The sequence below is a fragment of the Ambystoma mexicanum genome, chromosome 3p (assembly GCF_040938575.1).
Source record: "Ambystoma mexicanum isolate Mex_15411 chromosome 3p, UKY_AmexF1_1, whole genome shotgun sequence".
NCBI lineage: Eukaryota > Metazoa > Chordata > Amphibia > Caudata > Ambystomatidae > Ambystoma > Ambystoma mexicanum.
The window spans coordinates 854,622,467-854,642,516 of NC_090925.1; the positions used below are offsets into that span (position 1 = coordinate 854,622,467).

At 43.6% G+C, this 20,050-nt stretch overlaps 1 protein-coding gene across 3 annotated transcripts in view; it reads left to right on the forward strand.

Moving 5' to 3' along the window:
* Positions 1-20,050, forward strand: part of LOC138580996 (enolase-phosphatase E1-like) — a 324,354-nt gene that overhangs the window by 31,592 nt on the left and 272,712 nt on the right. The gene's annotated exons all lie outside the window — the stretch shown is intronic.

Below are 20,050 nucleotides of genomic sequence, written 5' to 3' on the forward strand. Positions count from 1 at the left end.
AAAACTAGCTGTAGGTTTTCCCCCTTTTCCCGAACACCATCATTTTTGTTTTTAACATATATTTAATTTCAAACTAAATGTCCATAGGCATTTGTGTTTAGCAGGCCCTGTTTGAGACCTGCCAGTGTTAAGTTCAAAATGGCAGTATCTTTGGCATAAAGAAGCATTCTATAAAATGTACCTCTCAGAGAGGGTGGATTGAGAGAAGTACTCAAACATCAGAAGGGAATACATTGGGGCCACCTGATATCCCTGCTTTTCACCTTTATTGGTGGGGGAAAAAAATGTCTAATTCTCTGATATTGTATATCAGACAGATGTTGAGATGCCTGCATATGATAGTTGGGTAAAATGTAATAAACCATTAGGGACTACAATAAAAACCATAAGTCACATTAATAAAATGTAAATTGTGCCACACTATGATTTTTATCAATCAAATAAAAAATGCTTTCTCCAAATCTAAAAAAAGGCAAAAATGATCTCTCTCCCTTAACCTTGCCTTTTTTCTCCATGATGATGTTCAGAGTGAAGCAGTGGTCCACCGTGCTAAGCCATCCCCTGAAACTAGTTTGTGAGGGATTCAAGATACTCCACTCTGAGCAACAAACATTTGGAGAATATCTTACTGGTAATGTCCAGTAAGGAAATTGGCCCATTACCGTGGGGGTCTGGTGTTCCCAAGGACTACTTGTCCAAGGAGATGGCATAATGCATGTCTTGACAATTTCATTAAACCTAGAACTATTTGGTGTCCTTCAAAAAAGCTCCCTTTTGTTCTCAATACAATCTTTTTTTGTTTGTCTTTTGCCCATTAATGTATGCCATTTTGAAACTATAACTCTTACCAGCGATGTACATACCACTCATTAAATCATGGTTCCATTTTTGTTCGAGATTCTACATTCTGCATTGAACCAATGGGCACTCCTTTCTATAACCTGGACCTCCTGAACTTGGGGACACTGTTTGCCAACAGCTCTGTCCCATATAGTGGGCTGTTGAGCCCTTTTGGGGTTCCTCCACCTGCTTCAACTGTTGCATGCCTATTTCCTGTTCCTAATTTACTTAATTATCACTCTAAGCACTGCCCCGTTACACAGGCGCTGCTGTTTAATTTGTTCTTTGACACAACTTCTTTGCTGTCCTCAGAAAAGAGACTTTTTAAATATAATTTTATCATAACAGATGCAAATAAGTGGTCCTGACATGCACTCGTTTGTATTTCCCTATTTAATTGGGCTTTGCTTAAGTTCTCGTTTCCCCTCTGTCTCAATATGCATTTTCCTCTTATTTTCCCCTAAGCTAACCAGTATCTGAGCACTATAAGAAGGATTGATGGGATCTTCTGTCGTACAGAATCAGGGGGAAGGGTGGCCACCACTTCTATATTCAATAATTCAGTTATTTCTTATTGTTCACAATTGTTGTGGGAGCTCACCTTGTAGCCTCGGCACAAGGTAATAACAATATCAAAAAGAAGAAACTGATAACTTCCGTCCCTGAGTGAGCTCACTCAAAGAACCCTTTCCGGGGTTTCAAAATTATGTTCCACTCAATTAATCACTTTAATGCCAGTAAGACACGATTGCAAGTTTCTGTGTAGTTTTTCCTCCAATCTCATTATTTATTCTGACCCATCAGTGTTTATACAGTTTTTAGCCAATGCATTTCGGACTTCCGTCCATCATCAGGGCTATCAACGCTGTTATACATCAACCGTACATTCATCAGTCCACATGATATAATTCACATATTCAATTCAAACAGTTGAAACAGTTCCCCATCATAAAGTGCATCCCACGATTTGAGCAAGATATGAAGTATGGCATATAAGTAATGTGAATTAAACGTTCCAGGCAATAGTTGCAGTCCACGTGCAATTCAAGAAAAAAATAGAGAAACATACAATAAGTCAACGAAGATTCATTGGAGTACCTCATTCAGTTGTTTACTTGGCTATTTGTTTTAAAGATATGACGCGCTACCTGTGTCCTTTTCTCCCAGAGCACTGATTCGTTCTGCTGAGTCTCTCAAAGCAGCCCGTATTCACTGTGAAATAAATGTGCATATTGAGTTCCCCTACTAATTAATACAGATCTATGTGCTCATCCCTCCTAGACGTACGTTTACCTTGCGTCCTGTAGTTCGCAGTGATGGACTGGCTACCCGAAAAGAGTTGTGCCATCACCGCGAGCGTATATAAAGACTACTCCCCCTCACGCATGCGCGCGACTCGCTGTTTCTTTCTTACATATACTCTGTCAGCGTGCTCCATATAGTGCAAATTAGCGAAATGTGGCTCCTGAAAGATCAAACTCCTCACAGATCAAACCTCCTTCTTAACCGCTTTTTGTGCTAGCAAAAAATTAGTATTAAACCGGGCAGAAAATACCTTTTCATTATGTAACTGTTGTGCACTACTCTCTCGGGTACCGCGCATGCACGCCAACCTCGGGGTAGTGTCCCGCTTTCCAAATGGTAAAATGAATTATACATAAGTTCTCAAAGTGCCGTTTTGTAGATACCTGAATCGTTACTGCAATGCCAAAAATTAGTCAAGGTATATTCCCATATGTACCCAAATATATCTCCTTACTTCTGCTCAATGTAAAACATTATTTGCAATGTTGCCACCAATTTCTTATCCACATTCACGTGGTGCCTGCATACTTAATATTGTATGTGTTTATCTCTGTTTCTCTTGTAAAATCAAATTAGCCTGATTAAATGCATTATATATATTCTCTAGCTCATAACATTGACCATCTGGTCTACGTATATTCAGATATGTCACTCCTTTTTTCTGCATTTATATATGTTCAAACAAATCTTAGAAACCAAATCCGCTGTTTGGCAGTATCACACTGCCTCACGTCCCACAGGGGGTTCAATCCCTGCGGGACGTAGCCTGGATTCAGTTTGGATACTATACTTATGATACTGGGTGATATGCTGTCATAATGTTAAATTTCAACTCTAGTTACAAAAAACACATGAGGTTTAATTCTTCATTTATACCCCCCAGTCTCAAGGAGTCAAGACGATCGATCCAAAATGATTCTCGTTGATTGAGTCTTTTCCCCAAATCTTCATGTGCATTGAGTGGCTGAATGACTTCTAAAATCTGAATCCTCATTTGGCTTATGTTATGTTTCTTTGAGTTCCAATGTCTTGCTACTGCTGAATTTACGTTATTGTTCCGGATGCAAGATCTGTGTTCATTCCACTGTAGTTTTCCAGCTCTTTTGGACTGCCCTACATAGTAAATGCCACATGGGCATTTAATTCCATGAATTATGTTTGATGTATCACATGTGGCGTAACACTTTAATTTGATCTTTTCACCCGTACGTGGGTGCTCTATGATGTCTCCTTTCCTTATGAAATTACAATTGCTACAATGTAAACATGGGTATGTCCCTCTTCTTGCTGTCTCTAGTGTTTTCTTTCCAGGTCTCGTCTTCACCAATCTATCTCTTAGATTTGCGCTCCTTTTGTACGCAAAGGTGGGCATTACTCTAAACAGATGTTCCACTCTTGAGTCGCTTGTCAATGTATTCCAATTCCCTTTGATCACATTCTTAATCTTGTTACTTTGTACAGAGTAACAAGAGACGTAGACTATATGAGGTTCTTTCTTCTCCTTTATTTGTCACACTGTTGGGAAATTCTATTAAACGTTCTTTTGCTGCCGCTATCTCCGAGGGTTTGTACCCTCTTGCTTCAAATCTTTCACCCATATGTTCAATTTCTGTTTCACATGTTGTTTGGTCATTCACAATCCTTTTCACCCTCATCTGGCTAAAGGGTAAATTCCTTATCAGACTCGGTTGGTGAAAGCTTAAACGGTGGAGAAGATTGTTCCGGTCTGTCTCTCTTCAATAAATGTTGGTTGAAAAGTTGTTGTTCTCAATTCGTATGGCCACATCCAGAAAGTGTATTTCAGTTTTAGAAATTTGGTGGATACATTGATTCCGCTGGTCAATACTGTTGAGATATGTAAAAAAATCTTTCAAAGATTCTTCTGTACCAATCCAGATTCCAAAAAATGTCATCAATAAATCTGACCCACATCGAAATATAATTTCTCCATATTGCATGATCTAATACATATTCCTTTTCGAATTTATGCATAAAAGTGTTAGCATATGTCGGGGCCATTGAAGCCCCCATCGCCGTCCCAGATGTTTGTATGTAGAATTTATTTCTACATTGAAAATAAGCATTTTCAGAATTAAATTGTAATAACACAAGGATGAATTCCTTGATTGCCTTCAAGTCACCTTCCTTTAAGAGTAGCCACTCTATTGCTTCCATACCTGTCATGAGGGATAGACATATAAAGGCTCTTTACATTGATCGTGAACATAATAGAATCCGTTGTGTATTTATTATTCTTCAGTTTCTCCAAAAAATGTGTGTCGTATCCTTGATGTAGGTATCTGTTTTCTGTATGAGAGGTTCTAGAAATTGATCGATATATTGCCCTAATCGTTGTAATACGCTGTCTACACCAGAGACAATGGGCCTGCCTGGTGGTTTCGTTAGATGTTTGTGTATCTTGGGCAGGGCAGTGTATAAAAGTTTGGTATTCTTGGGTGTTTGTTGGTGAGAAAAGATCTTGTTTTATCACTTATCCAGCCTAAACCTTCAGCTTTCTCCAACAGTTCTTCAAGATTCTTCTGTATTTCTACCGTGGGGTCACTATCCAGTTCTGAATAAACATCAGAGTTCATCAGTTGATCCATACATTCATTATGGTAATCTTGATTATCCATAATCACAAGTGCTCCCCCTTTATCAGCAGGGCGTATAGTTATGTTGTCATCTCCAAACAAACCCTTAAGCAGATTAAATTCGTTGGGTTTCAAATTGCTGTATTTTGGATGTTTGAATGAAATCTTCTTCAAATCTTTAAGTACCTGTCTATGAAAAATGTCTATTGATGGAAAACTTATTGGTGGCATGAAATTACTTTCTTTCTGAATTCTTGTAACTCTTCTTGCTCTTTTGTTTGTGCCATTTCAAGTTCATCAAATAACACTTTCAATTTAAGTTTACGTACCAATTTGAATAAGTCGATCTTCGTCTCAAACATGGTTGTGCTATGTGTGGGGACAAAGCTTAAACCTTTTTGAAGCAAGGTTTTCTCTTCGTCAGTCAATATTCTAGATGATATGTTAACCACTAAGTTTTCTTCTGTCTTGCTCCTCTGGTTTCTACCCTTTGGTTTTCTCTTCCCCGTCTCGTTCTTTTCTTCCTGTTTCTCGTCCTAAAAAAATTGGTGCCGCTGATGGTTCTCTTCCCAATTCTCTTCCCGTTGATGTTGTCCGTTCCGTTTGTCACCCTGTTGAGGTTTTCTCTGTGGTATTTTGTTTATCCCTTGGATCGTCAGAGTCTGTGCTTGAAGTGTTGTCTATACTTCCTTGATATTGTTTCTTCTGGAATGGAGTCTGGTATTTATCCATCCAGGTGTACACCTCACCATTTAGGTAATCGTAGGTGTCTCCAGAATTTCCTTACTTTTTCTATTTCGCTCTTGTAGGATTCTAACTTCTGATTAATCTCTACCAAAATTGCCCCTAGTTCATCTTTGCCAACCAGTGTGCTAAGTTCTTTTTCAAGTTCTCCAATTTCCTCATTAAGGGTTTTGACATTCTTAGTAAGTTCTTGAATTGTTAAAAGAATCAAATCTAGGAAACATTTATTTAAGATTGCCTCCCATTTGCGCACAAATTCTTTATTTTCTTTACAAAGCGTGGGTCTCAAGTTTATTCGAGTCCTCTTGGGATTCTTTGATTTTTATAATATCTACCTAGACTTATAGCATGTAATTTTCTGTTGATCTCCTTCCGAATTAAATATTCCAATTGTTTTAATTTCTTAGTTGGATTGGGATCATCGGTCTTTGTCATCCATGTGGAATCACTGATTTTGGTCAGGATTGCCTCCGCTTCCTCAGGCGTAAAACCTAAGGTCTCTGCTCTCACATTCGTAAATTGCTCAATATCTTCGAATGACCTGTTATTGTGTGCCCCCACCCGTTGTGCGTGCCACAAGGAGTAAATTCAGAATCAGGGGGAAGGGTGGGCACCACTTCTATATTCAATAATTCAGTTATTTCTTATTGCTCACAATTGTTGTGGGAGCTCACCTTGTAGCCTCGGCACAAGGTAGTAACAATATCAAAAAGAAGAAACTGACAACTTCCGTCCCTGGGTGAGCTCATGCAAAGAACCTTTTCCGGGGTTTCAAAATGATGTTCCACTCATTTAATCACTTTAATGCCAGTAAGACACAATTGCAAGTTTGTCTGTCGTACTCCTTATAAACCAGCCTATCTAATCCTAATCCAGGTACTCTGCTAGATTTATTTCAGTTAGATAAAGGATACAATTAAGAGACCCACCACTACAAAACAGGCCAACTCCACAACCAATATCCGATACCCAATCAAGAATTTCCATCCCATCTTAACATGTTCCCTAAAAACATCCCATCCTGCTGTCCCAAAAAGACACCCTGTTTCCTATGCATCCCCACATGCACACTAATCAGCCCTGGTGTCGTCCTCTGGAAACCTAATTTGGAGACTTTTAATTAAAAAAGTTCTCCTACTTTGTCTTGAGCGCTCTGAGTGTCTAGAACGATGCCCTAGTGGTCCAGCAGCACACAGTGTCGTGCAACAGGTCTGAGTCGTGGGCACCATCTTTCACAGAAAAAAAGAAATGAGGATTCACTAGCTTGAAAGGAATGGACAGGTTTGTCCTGTTTATTCTGCTTGCAGGTCAGAAACTGACGGTAACCCACCCTCCACCTCGCCTGCCGTTCTACCAACCCCATACTTATCAGAACAAATCCGGTTAACACTTTTCTGCCCTCTTCAGAACAATTGGCTCATTTATAATCAATCCATGTCCATTCTTTATTTCCAGTTTTGCATGTTGTTCTCTTTCCGGGTCAATTGTTTCCGTCTGACTTCCGGCCACCACCTACTCAGGTGAGGGGCGTTTGTCCACTGCCCTCTGTTGTAGCTCCGCTGGGGAAGAATATTGCATTATACTAATCTGCCTAAACCAGTCTGGGTCCAAAGATGGTGCCTGGGTGGCCTTCACCCATTGCCCCCCGAGAGGCTATGAAAGTGCTGATGTTAGCACTGTGTACAGCGATGTGCCACCTTGGGACTCAGAAGGGCAAGCATTTGCTTTAGCCAACAGTTGAGGAGATGCTGTTAACAAATGTCTGCTGCAATGTAAAGGAAGACCACAAACCTTGAGTTCGTAGAAGTACTAGATATTGTGTATGTATTTCAATATCACTTCTTTGCTAAAGTCAGTATAGAATATAGTCAATTCTGTATTGTCCATAAAGGAACCAAATTGATCTGTCAATTTTTTTTTCTTGATGTGGGTAAACCAATCCCAGGCTTCACTTGATTTCCCCATTACTACATCTTGCATATGGGCCCATGTATAATCGATCCATTTCGCTCAGCTCAGAGCTAGACCATATTTGATTCAATTGCATTGTTTCTCTGTCCAATCTGGCCCTAGCTGCCCCACCCGGGACATTATGTTGATCAACAAAGCTAAACGTAGCAGGCTAAACCCTGCCCAGTTCTTACGCATGGACCCACCATATTACAGCAATAACGGCCTATGAAGTTGAAAGTCCTTGTTAGTGTTGGGGGTGGGTCTGGTTCCTGGCACCTCTGATGTAAATCCAAGGTTTGTGAGGGTTTGTGTCCCCGAGTCATTCCCTGGTGGTCTAGGGTGTTCGTTGGTGGCCCTGTGTGCTCGCCGCTATGATCTGGCATCACTGTGTGGCAACTCTGACCGCTGCACGTGTATGTCGTTGGGCTGCGCTCGCTCGCTCTCCGAGATCTGCTGGAAGTGGGTTACAGAAGTCTGGGGAGCTGCCTGCTGGTGGTCTGGTTGCAGTTTCTAGCATATGGTATTCAACACAGGCTCTCATTTTGTTGATCTTTGATGTTTCCTTGTTCTGATGGTGGCTCAATATGAGAAACACAAAAAACTGGCAAGCATTTTGTGGACGATTTATAGCATGAGTTAAAGGTGGACTGCTCCAAAAACAGACGGGCAGATGATGGGGAGGGAACAGGAATTTGGGCCCTCAAATGCCAAAATCCATTTCTGGGGTAGAACTGGCTCATGACTTCTTCCTGGTAGGCTCCCCAAACCTGACTGAGAAGGATTTCCTGGCAACTCGAGAAGCAAAACACAATGGTCTGTGAATCCAGAAAGTGAATGTGGGTACAACCTTTTGTCCGCTCATTGATGCATCTTGTATTGGTACACCAGAGTCAAATGTGAGGAAATGCACTTTTATTTCGCCCAAGAGTAGAAACCCCTAAAGGCATACAACTCTACAACCCAGATGCATTCTGCCCCAGCTGTCCTATTTCCCAAATAAATACATTTCCAGTAACTCCGCTGTCCGTCACGTTATCAGGCTCTTCCTGATCATTAATGAGGTTGAACATCACTGATGCAAGAAGGCACCCAGACAGACCCGGATGGAAGAGATGATGGCTCCCCCACCGGGCCAAATCTGATAGTCTTATTTATTTTCCATTGAATTTTTGCTTTGTTCAGTTTAACCCCCCCCCCAAATTCTTGTTAATGTTTCTCCAAAATGGCCTACATCATTATTAAAGGCAATCATAGCTTTGATTCTGAAAGGAAGGACAAAGCGCCATGCTCCTCCTATAGACTGATATTTTTACTAAATATGGACGTGAAGATCTTTACAAGAATACTGCCCACTAGGCTAGAAAATTGCCTCTCGGATCTAATCCATAAAGACCAAGTAGGCTTCATAAGAGGCTGACAGGGGGTGGGGGTCCTAAGGGAAACCTTAAACTTGCCTAGGGGGTGAATGAGCTGACTGTCTTACTGGCTTTTGACGCTGAGCAGGCATTCGAAAGTCAGCTGGACTTTCTTGAAGCAAACGCTGGTGACATTTGTCTTTGGTTGAAATCGGCTTGGCTGGGTGGCACAATTATATTAAACCCCCACCGCAAAGGTGTTGGTAAATGGTGTCATATTGTAGGAAATCTCCCCCCCCCCCCTTGAAAGAGGGACGAGGCAGTGGTGCCCCCAGTTACCTTCCTTTACACTCTTGGAATGGATTTGTTGGAGGATAAATTGAGGGGGGGAGTGTTCATATACAGGGATTAAAGTGCAAAATTGTGATTACAAACTAGCGTTGTTCACCGGTGATGTTCTAATGTACATGAAATCCGACTGAGTCTTTGCTATGCATACTTGAAGAGGTTGAAGTGTATGGGTGAGGTACTGGGTTCAAGATGAGCAGTACCAAGTCTACTGTTTTTCACATGGGTGGGCTCTCCAGTCAAACCAAGGCTTTCCTGTGTGGGACGTATTTTAAGAGGGCAAATGATCACTGTGACTAGGAATCTTAGTGAGGCTTTCTCTGAAAACGATGTACCTCTAGTGGCTAGGGTAAAGGGGGAGCTAGAGACTCAGGAGAAAAGGACTCTCTGGTGGATAGCATGTTGACTCTACAGATGAATGTACTTCCCATATTTTCCTCTCTTCCAAATGCTACCAGGTAGTTTCCTATGCACGATCAAAAGACATCTTAACATTTGTATGGGATAAGACCAGAGACGGGAATAAGCTATGCAACCCTTGTCCTGCCTATGGATCGGAGGGATGACGGGGGACGATGGCAAGCAGAGGTTGGCTGGGAAACAGATGTGCTTTGGAGTAAACTATGTAAGCCAAGACATCTATATCGGCTACACATATATAAACATTTACACCAATGGAAGTACACACCCTTGCGCGTGTATCCAGGTAATGGCTGTCACTGCTGTAGGGGTTGTAAGATGGAAGGCAGATATTGGCATATGTGGTGGACAAGTTTAGTTTAGTTTATTTATTTGTAAAGCGCGCCAAGCCCGGAGGTATCTAGGCGCTAAGCTTACAGGTTACAAAAACATCTTACAGAATAGAAAATAACATGTATACAGCAGAATTATCATAGGAGCAATGAAGGTAAACCTATTTCTGTGGCTTGTGGAATCTGCTTGCTATGCATAGGCTGCAATCTAGTGGAAGCTGCAGAGTATTACAGTTGTTGTTTTTGAAACTCGAAAAGGGACGTCGACGAGGTGTGCCAGTAATACTATCCCTAGTGTGATGTCCACTGTACCCATGGTCCTTCACACGTCGAGGTCCCTCCAGATTTTATTTTTGTTCGCCATCGTGAGTGGACGCTTATCGCAGAGTTCAATTTCGGCAGAACGCCATTTGCTTATGACAAATCGGCAGATGAGGTGGAGGTCCATCCCACTACCTAGAGTCGACATCCTTCGTTGAAATCGGCAGTAGGGTAAAAAAACACTGGGTTGTCACACCTGTTTAAGAAACATGTCCCTGAGAGCCTGTTAAAGGCTACTCATTCCAAAAAACATAAAGAAAAGTCAAAAGACAGGTCTCATAAGGACAAGTCTACCCCTTCTAAAGAGACTTTACCTGCTCCAAAAAGAGGGTTCTTTGGCTGCAGCCTTCCACACCTTCACCTTTAGTACACATTCCTCCCCCCCCCCAGTACCTTGGGGTCATCTCCAGTTCAGCTATATGGACTGTGGAGGACATAGATAGGTGTCATGCATGCTGGACGTGGTCCTACCTCCTACGCTCGTAGAACAGCTAGACCGTTCTATTCCAAATGGCGGTTGTTCGACACGTTGCCGGGAAAACGACGTTTGCACTTTTCACGTCGCTAACTCACGTGTATTCTGCTTCGTCACGTGAACTACAGCATTGCGTATTTAAGCAGCGTGGAAACTTCACTCGCTGCTTCTGATCGAATCATTTGGCGTTGTGTAGCTGAACCTCCGGTCTGCATCCTTGCTGATTACTACAGCTACCTTTTGGCCTTCTATAGCGTGTTTTCCGCCACACGCTGATTCCTGGAGCTGTTTGGTTGCGTGTAAATTCACACGTTGTCTTCAAACGCGGCCGGCCTGGGCTGCGTGAATCCTGTTCGCGTGTAAATCCACACGCGCACGCTATCTTCAAACGCGGCTGGCCTGGGCTGCGTGAATCCTGTTCGCGTGTAATTCCGCACGCGCACGCTATCTTCAAACGCGGCTGGCCTGGGCTGCGTGAATCCTGTTCGCGTGTAACTCCACACGCGCACGCTATCTTCAAGCGTTGCTGGCCTGGACTGCGTGAATCCTGCTCGCGTGTAAATCCACACGCGCACGCTATCTTCAAGCGCTGCTGGCCTGGACTGCGTGAATCCTGCTCGCGTGTAAATCCACACGCGCACGCTATCTTCAAGTACGACTGGCCTGGACTGCGTGAATCCTGCTGGCGTGTAAATCCACACGCGTATGCTATCTTCAAGCGCTGCTGGCCTGGACTGCGTGGATCCTGCTCGCGTGTAACTCCACACGCATATGTTGTCTTCAAGCGCTGCTGGCCTGGACTGCCTGAATCCTAATCGCGTGTAATTCCACACGCACACGCTCTTTTCGTCGCGGCTGTCCAGAACCGCGTGTACTTTGTTTATACCCAAAAAGGAGCGTTATTTCCAACTCCTGCACCTGTGTTATTAACAGGGGGATTGATTCACTTCTATACTTTACACTACGTGGGAAGGAAACTTTCAAGGATAAGTGGAAGGTGACAGTGAACAGTACTTTGGACGCTATCCTGTGGTGCATCAACCCGGTATCTAGCGTGAGCCTCGTTCCGTTCGGGATAAGTCTCCCTTACTAATCTTCCCTTCCTTGTCGTTTGTTCTACCTTGGATTCCGCAAGAGACTCTGCTGGATTCATCTGCCCTAGACTCAAGGTCAGTGTGTGCATTCATAACATTTCCTATTCCATCATACCCAGGTTGGGACAGTTATTCATGATACTTTATTTTGTTCTAGGCTGACTTCTTATACCTTACCCACGCCCTTTCCAGTGATCCATCGCTCTGCCTGTTTTACCAGTCAGAGAGTTGTATCATTTGGAAGGTCTTAACTTGACTTCACAACTATCAAAACGCGTGAACAGGGATCCGGAAGACCCTACCACCTGTATCCTTTTAAGTACCGTATCCTTTTCAGTTAATACTTTGGTGCTTTCTGACAATAGGGTAATGTTCAGAATGACCTTTTCGCCAATGTTTTTCACAAAAAAACATCAGTCTTTCGAAAACTTATTACACCTGCTACGACTCAAGCTTCCAGCTCTCAGCCCCTGGCTTCAACCCATCCCCCAGCAAAAAGGTCTTGTACAGCTGATCTTTACGACATTAACACAGACACTGAAGGGGATAATGAGGACTACCAACAATCTGACCGTTACAACAATGATGATGATGATGATGATGATGATGATGATGATGATGATGATGATGATGATGATGATGATGATGATGATGATGAAGAGGCAGAGGTGTATACCATGGCCTCACCAGTTCAACAAGATTCTGCAGTGCTTGATTCTCTGGTAGATAATCAGCCCCTCCACAATGACATATAAATGAAATCAGCTGAGCACTTTGGTATCCAGACACAGGAGACTCTGCAAGACAAGGACTTTGTGGAGGATATTTTGGGAGACAAGAAGGCTGCCACCCAATTCATCCCAATTTTAAAATTTGTCTAGAGAAGAATCTAACCTTCCCTGGAGACAATCAAACACTGGCAATAAACCCGCGGGTAGAGAAACATTTTCACCTAGCACCGTCTGACCCTCTCTATATCAGGGGCCAACTTAAGCCGGATACCACTAGCCTCTTCAGGGGCTTTCCCAGACAAGGAGAGCAATAAGCTCTATATCATGGGGAGGAAGGTAGCGACTTCGGCAGCGTTTCAAGCTAGAATTGCCAACAACTCTACACTGTTGGCAAGTTATGATTGCCATAATTGGGATGAAATAATTACCCTAATAGATTCTGCTCCCGAGCCTTTAAAGTCTCAACTTGCCTTAGTAGCAGCTGAAGGCAGACTTACTTCCAGCTGTATTCTCAAGAATAACCTTGACGCTGCAGAGAATGCAGGCCGAATAATCGCTGAAGGAACCATAATCGAGCTCCATGCTTGGCTTCGTCACTCAAGCTTTAAGCTTGAGACCCAGGCGACGTTACTTAACATGCCAGTGGAACCAGCAGCCTTATTTGGCAAAGCGGTAGAGAACGCCCTTAAGTCCGTCAAGGAGGAATATGACACCCTCTTGGCCAACTAACTAATAAACCACCTGGCCAAAGAGGCGGGAATGATTTTCGCTGCTTTCGTGGCCAAAGTTCCTAAAGAGGCTCTGGTTACGGACAAGGTCAGAATTCTTCCTGGAATAACAACCAAGGTCGGGCGTCACAGGGTTACCAGAAAGGCCAATGCAGATCCAGCTGCCGAGGAAGGTCCTCCACTTTTAGAGGTGGAGGAACACCTCCCAAGCAGTGACAGCCCGCTACAGGTCCCCTCCCCAGTAGGGGGACAGATTTCACACTTCACCCACGCATGGGAGGGAAAAACCACAGACAAGTGGGTGCCATCGACAGTAGCGGGAGGTTATTGTGTGGAGCCCCTCCAAAAACCATCGAACCGTCCGCCACGCCAAAGGAAGACAACAAAGAAAGAACAGCTTGTCCTTCTCGAAGAAGTCCACGTGTTGCTTCTCAAGGACGCCATAGAGATTGTGCTGTCCAACAAGGTGAACAAGGGTATTTATTCAACCTACTTCCTTGTGCTAAAAAAAGATCTAACTATGCGCCCACTGTGAGACTTACGCCCTGCAAAAACTTATGTAAAGCCACAAAAATTCTGCATGACAACGCTACAAGAGGTAATCCCCCTGCTAAAATGGGGGAGATTACATGGCAACACTGCATATTTCAATGTTCCCAGCACACCGAAGACTCTTGCGTTTCAAAATAGCAAATCAGCACTACCAATTCAAAGTGCTACCCTTTGGTATAGCTTCGGCTCCAAGGGTATCCACCAAGTTACTGGCAGTGGTGGCAGCGCACCTGCACAGGGATGCAATCCCGGTGTACCCCAACCTGGACGACTGGCTGATCACAGGGGAATCACCCCATCTTTGCAAATTAAACATGCAAAGAACCATAGACCTTCTCTTCTAATTGGGTTTCTCAATAAACAAGAAGGTTTCTCTATAAATGAGAAGAAGTCAACTCTGGTACCAAATACAACAAAACAGTACCTGGGAGCTGTCTTGGACACAAAAGCAGGCTTGGCCTTTTCATCCATGGAAAGAGTGCAAAACGTGCTTCGACAAATACCTCAGTATCAAGCCGGTCTCCAGATAAGCGTACGCAAAGCAATGCGTTTACTAGGCATGATAGCATTGTGCATATACCTGGTCCCACACGCACGTCTGCACATGTGCCCAATGCAGGAGTGGTTTGTGAAACGGTGGTCTCGGGCAAGCAGTCATTGGGACGATCTAGTGGCCCTTTCGACACCACTAGTTCAAAAGCTACACTGGTGGACAAAGGAAAACATGGAAAGCGAAAAGCCCTTCCACGAGCCAGAAGCGCAAGTTATCATTACAACAGACACATCACACTCCAGGTGGGGGCTCATCATTACCTTCACCACACATCACATGGTCTGTGGACTTGCATCACGACAAAGAACCACATCAACCTGCTGGAACTACCAGCAGTATTGAAAGCCCTTCAAGCATTCGAAGCGCAACGTACGAACGAGTCGGTTAAAATTCTAACTGTCAGCACCACTGCAATGTTCTATGCAAACAAACAGGGGGGCACACACTCTCCAGGTCTGTCCAAGCTGGCGCAGAAAATATTGAGGTGGGCACTCAGACGGGGGATGTCCCTATCTTCCCAACAAGTTCCAGGGGTACTCGACATTCTAGCAGACTCTCTGAGCAGAGATCCCCTACCAGAGGAGCATGAGTGGCCACTAGACTCAGTGTCATAGACCACATCTTCTCAGTGGGGTTACCCTACTCTAGACTTGTTCGCTACAGGAGAAAAAAAGCTATGCTCAGACTTTGCATCCAAGTTTCTCCAACCGCGCTCCAAGGGGAACACCCTATGGATGAACTGGTCAGGGAAATTTGCTTACGCTCTTCCCCCTCCTCTTGCCCACCCCCCCTAACTCCCTTAATGAGCAGGATAGTGAACAAGATTCACAGAGAACAATTACGCTCATCCTAGTTGCTCCCATGTGGGCGAGACAGCCATGGTATCCGCATCTGCACAAGCTGGCTATGTGCAATCCCATCAAACTTCTGTGTCAGACCCACCTATTAACCCAACACGAGGGAACAACATTGCATCCTCAACCACACTCGATGAACTTGGCAGCATGGCTGCTGAAGTCATAGAGTTCTGACATCTTAATCTACCAATGCTGTATATAGATATCCTCAAGGAGGCATGAAAACCAAACACTACACTAGACACTGTTATTTCGACAAGTGGAGGAGATTTGTAATTTGGTGCCAGTCAAAACAAATAAAACCGATAGAATGTACTCCATCCCACATTCTAAATTATATGCTACACTTGTTAGACTCAGGGTTAGTATTCAACTTCATAAAGGTCCACCTGGCGGCTTTATCAGCGTACACCACCTCTCAGAGTAAAGTATTGTGGTGGAAAATTCCAGTCATTAAGGCATTCATCGCGGGAGTAAAAAGACTCCACCCTCCAATTTCTAACCTACCGCCAGGATGGGATCTCCATGTAGTGCTCGCAAAGCTCATGGGGCCCCCATTCGAGCCTATGCATAAGTCAAGTCTTAAACATCTGACATACAAGGCAGCCTTCTTAGTGGCTATCTATTACTTCCATAAGAAGAGTTAGTGAATTGTAAGCATTGTCAGTGCAGGACCATTTCTTTATCATCCATAAAAACAAATTGGTTTTACATACACATCTGAGGTTCTCTCCCAAATTCATTTCCAAATTCTACGTGAACTAATCCATACAGCTACCGGCTTTCTTTCAGAATCCAACTCGCTCAGCTGAGGTAATACTCCACACACAAGTCCAGACCGCTTAGAAAAACCGAGCCACTGTTTGTCTCCGTAGCACCAGGCAGAGGAGACCGCATTTCCAAGAATGCCATCTCCAGATGGATCGTCAGATGAATAGAACTATGCTATTTATTATCAAATAAGACACTGCCTTTCACACCAAGAGCTCACTCCACAAGGAGCGCAGGAGCTACTCTGGATTTTATCGCAAATGTCCCCTTAGACAGCATTTGCAAAGCAGCTACATGGAGCTCAGTACACACCTTCACTCGGCACTACTGCATTTTGACAAGACAGATGCACAGATGGGACAAGCGGTTCTAAAACATCTATTGGCTGCTGCTCCTTCTCACAACCCGTCACCTTCTCCTAATACTGCTCGCTAATCTATGCATAGCATGTGATCTAAGCAGATTCCACAAGTCTCAGAAGGGATACATTACTCACCATAATCGTATTTCTGATGTTTTATCTGCTTAGATTCACATGCGCCCACCCTTCCTCCCCGGAGAGAAGGTGCATCGATGTTATGAGCTTCTCTGATACTTATCTGCTTGGATACACCTGTACTCGGGATACACTTCATGCTACCTCATGTCAGAAACAAAACAATCTGAGGGATATCAACGTGTGAAGGACCATGGGTACAATGGACTACAGTGGACGTCACACTAGGGATAGTATTACTTGTGCGCCCTGTCGACGTCCCGTTTCGAAAACAACTGTAATACTCTGCAGCTTCCACCAGATGTCGGCCTATGCATAGCTTGTGATTCTAAGCACATACAAGCATCAGAAATACGATTACGGGGAGTAATGTATCCCATACAGTACTTTAACAGCAGCAAAAAGTGGTACAGTGGGAGTGTCAAGTTAAGTTTGACATCAAAATTAGCATCATGACATTAGTTATATTATGTGGAAAACTATACATATCAAAGTTAGTGTCAGACTGTAACTGTGCCGGTAGGCAATGTTTTGCGAATTTGCTATGTTCTTGCTCCTGTAGCCGACATTTTTCCTAAATAAAAGGTAGGAAGGTTCGGCTCTTAGTGTTATGGGACGCGCGTTCCAGGTTTTAGCTGCTAAGACCGGCAAGCTAATTCCTCCTGCTCTTTGTCGATTGAACCACAGGATCTTAATGCAGTGAATCTAAGGGTTCTAGTTTGACGGGATGAAATGTTGCGTATGAAACTATTGGACAGGTATTTCGGTGCGAAGTTGGATAGGCACTTGTGCGTGGGAGACAGTGTTTTAAGTGCAATTCTTTGCTTGAAGTCAAAACAGGTCAAGTTGCATCTGGTTTCAGAAATATGTTGTGATCTCGAGATATTCAAAGCTGCCCTAATGGCGTTATTTTGATTAATTTGCCTCTTACTTCAGTTGTGTGGTACCTAGATAAAGTGCATACAATAGTCAAGTTTGGAGAGGGCTAAGGCTCTTGCTATTGTGATACAGTTGGCCAGTGTTATGAATGGTCTGCAGGCAGTGATTCGTTGCCATGTGTAGGCAGATGAAGAGGCAATAGCATTGGTTTGTCTTGTTAATGAGAGAGCAGAGTCAATGTATAAGCCTAGGGTTTTTACGTCCTTGGAGATTTTGATTGTGTTTCCGTCAATGTTGAAGGAAGTTAATTGTTCATCAAGTTTATTCAGGTGAGCAGGTGATCCTAGAAGGAGCAACTCTGTCTTATCGTTAAGACAGAGCCCCTGCTTAGCCATTCAAGCTTTTATAATGAGGTAGATGTCATTGAGTATTTTGCTGTCTGTGGCGTAGTCATTGGTGATGATGATGATGACTATTTGGGTGTCAACCGCATAATTGGTATAGGTGACACCCAAGTAGTCCAGGTCATCAAACAGTGGCTTGATGAACACATGAGTGGGAGACACGCAGGACCCTTGGGGGACCCCGCAGTTGACAGGTGTAGGTTCTGGAGTGGCTGATGTTGCAAAGATCCTCATGGATCTGTTATTGAGGAAAGACTGGATCCAAGCGTTAGCTTGATCCGAGAAATGCTCAGCAGATGTTAGATGGTTGCATGGGATTTTATCGTTCACCAAGTCAAATGCTGCTGATAGCTCGAGTAGGAGAAGTAAGGCCAGTTAACTTTTGTCTTTAAGGACTTTGTGTCGTAAGGTCAATCGGTGCTGTTTCAGTCCCATGTCTGGGTCTGAATCTGATTGCCTGAGACCAAGAAGATTATTAGATTCAAGGTGATGTTGGATCTGCAGATAAGGCACTATGTCCAGAACTTGCAGCAGAAAAGCTACTGTGGTGATAGGTCTATGGTTAGGATTATTTGGATCTAGAGGGTGATAGGTCTATGGTTAGGATTATTTGGATCTAGAGTTGGCTTTTTTAGGAGTGGAAGTACCCAAGGATCTTTTAGGTTATTGGGTACCGTGCTGGATTTGAATGAGGCATTAATGAAGGATGTGATAAAGGGGGCAAGTGCCTTCGCAGCCTCTAACAATAGGAGCAGGACAGACATCTCCCTCGCAGTTTGGTTTTAATTTTGTGATAATGGCCTCAACCTCTTTGATAGAGAGGGGGGCGAAGTTGAATTGGTTGTGAGTATTCCTGACTAGAGTAGAGGGGTTGGGATTAGAGGAGGCATTGGAGATGTGACCTTTTTTGGTTTCTATTTTACTTTGAAGCATAGTAATTTTATCTTATAGAGAGTTCTGAATATTAGTGCACAATGAGGTATCTTTGGGTGGTGCTATTGTATTAATGGCATTGATAAGGGTATGTTTATAGAGGTCAACTAGAGCCGTAGGATCAGAGAGTGTCGTAGAGGGGTTGATAATTGGCTGAAGCAGTGGCAGTAACTTTTCCATAGTTGTAACGTTTGTTTCTAGCATTCATAGGTTGAGCCTGAATCTGTTGCATTAGGTTGAAAATCTTCTTTTATGGTGAAAGAGATTAGATGATAGTCTGACCATGCACAGGGTGTGTTAGACTGGATATGTATGTTGCAATTAAGGTCAGCTATCCAATCTAAGGTTCTGCCTTTATTGTGTGTTGGTCCGGTTATACAGTGTAGGAACCCTAGTTCAGTGATGGTGTCGGCAACTTGAGATCCCCTAGAAGGATAACTTGCGATTTAGTTTTATTGTTAGTCGATAGGAGGAGCGAGATATCATTCTCGAATGTGGTAGTCGCGCCAGGGGGTCGGTAGATTAGGTGGATGGTGATAGTACGTGATGGTGAAGTTGGTAGTTTGATGGAGAATAGCTCTGCAGAGGGCATAGTTTGGTTGGCGAGGATTCTTAAACCAAGAGAGGTTTTATAAATGAAGGCGATACCCCCACCCTTAAAAAGGTTTGAATCTCGGTCTTGCCGGATGATGGAGTATTTGTCAGGGATAGCAAAGCCAAGAGAGGTTCCTGATGTGGCATGGAGCCATGTATCTGTAATGGCTATAAAGTCAAGGTTGTGTAAATGTATGTAATCGGCAATATCTACAGCATGGGCTGGCAATGATCTAGCATTAATAAGAGCACCTTTGGTTGGGGATGGGAGGTTGTCCTGTTTGCAATTAGATTGTGTGGTGGTATGTTTAAGTACAGGAGTAGTGGATACTGACTTTTTTGAGGAGTTGGCTGCCATAGTGGTGCGTTTGGAGATGGAAGCAGTGCGCAGCAATGGGAATCTACAGCCTAATAGAAGATTCCTTTGGTTAGTGGTACATGGCGTGTTGTATACCATTGTTAATATGGCTTGATAAGGCAGTAGGGTAGGTGAGATGCAAAGAGGGTTGTCTGTGGGGAATGACACTGTGGGAGAGAGTACTAGTGTCATCAGTGGAACTTCTGTTTAAAGGCATGGTGGTAGGAAGCTTGTGGGTGGTATGTGGTCTGATGAAGTTAGGGTAAGAGCCATGGACATGCGGGTGTAGGACGCTCTGGGAGTAGGGTTAAGGCCCATGATGGGAGGGTTCATTGTAGTGTTGTCTGGGGCGGACAAATACGTACTCGTGAGGCAGATTACAGTAAGCGCTATAGCATGGTGAGGTACACACA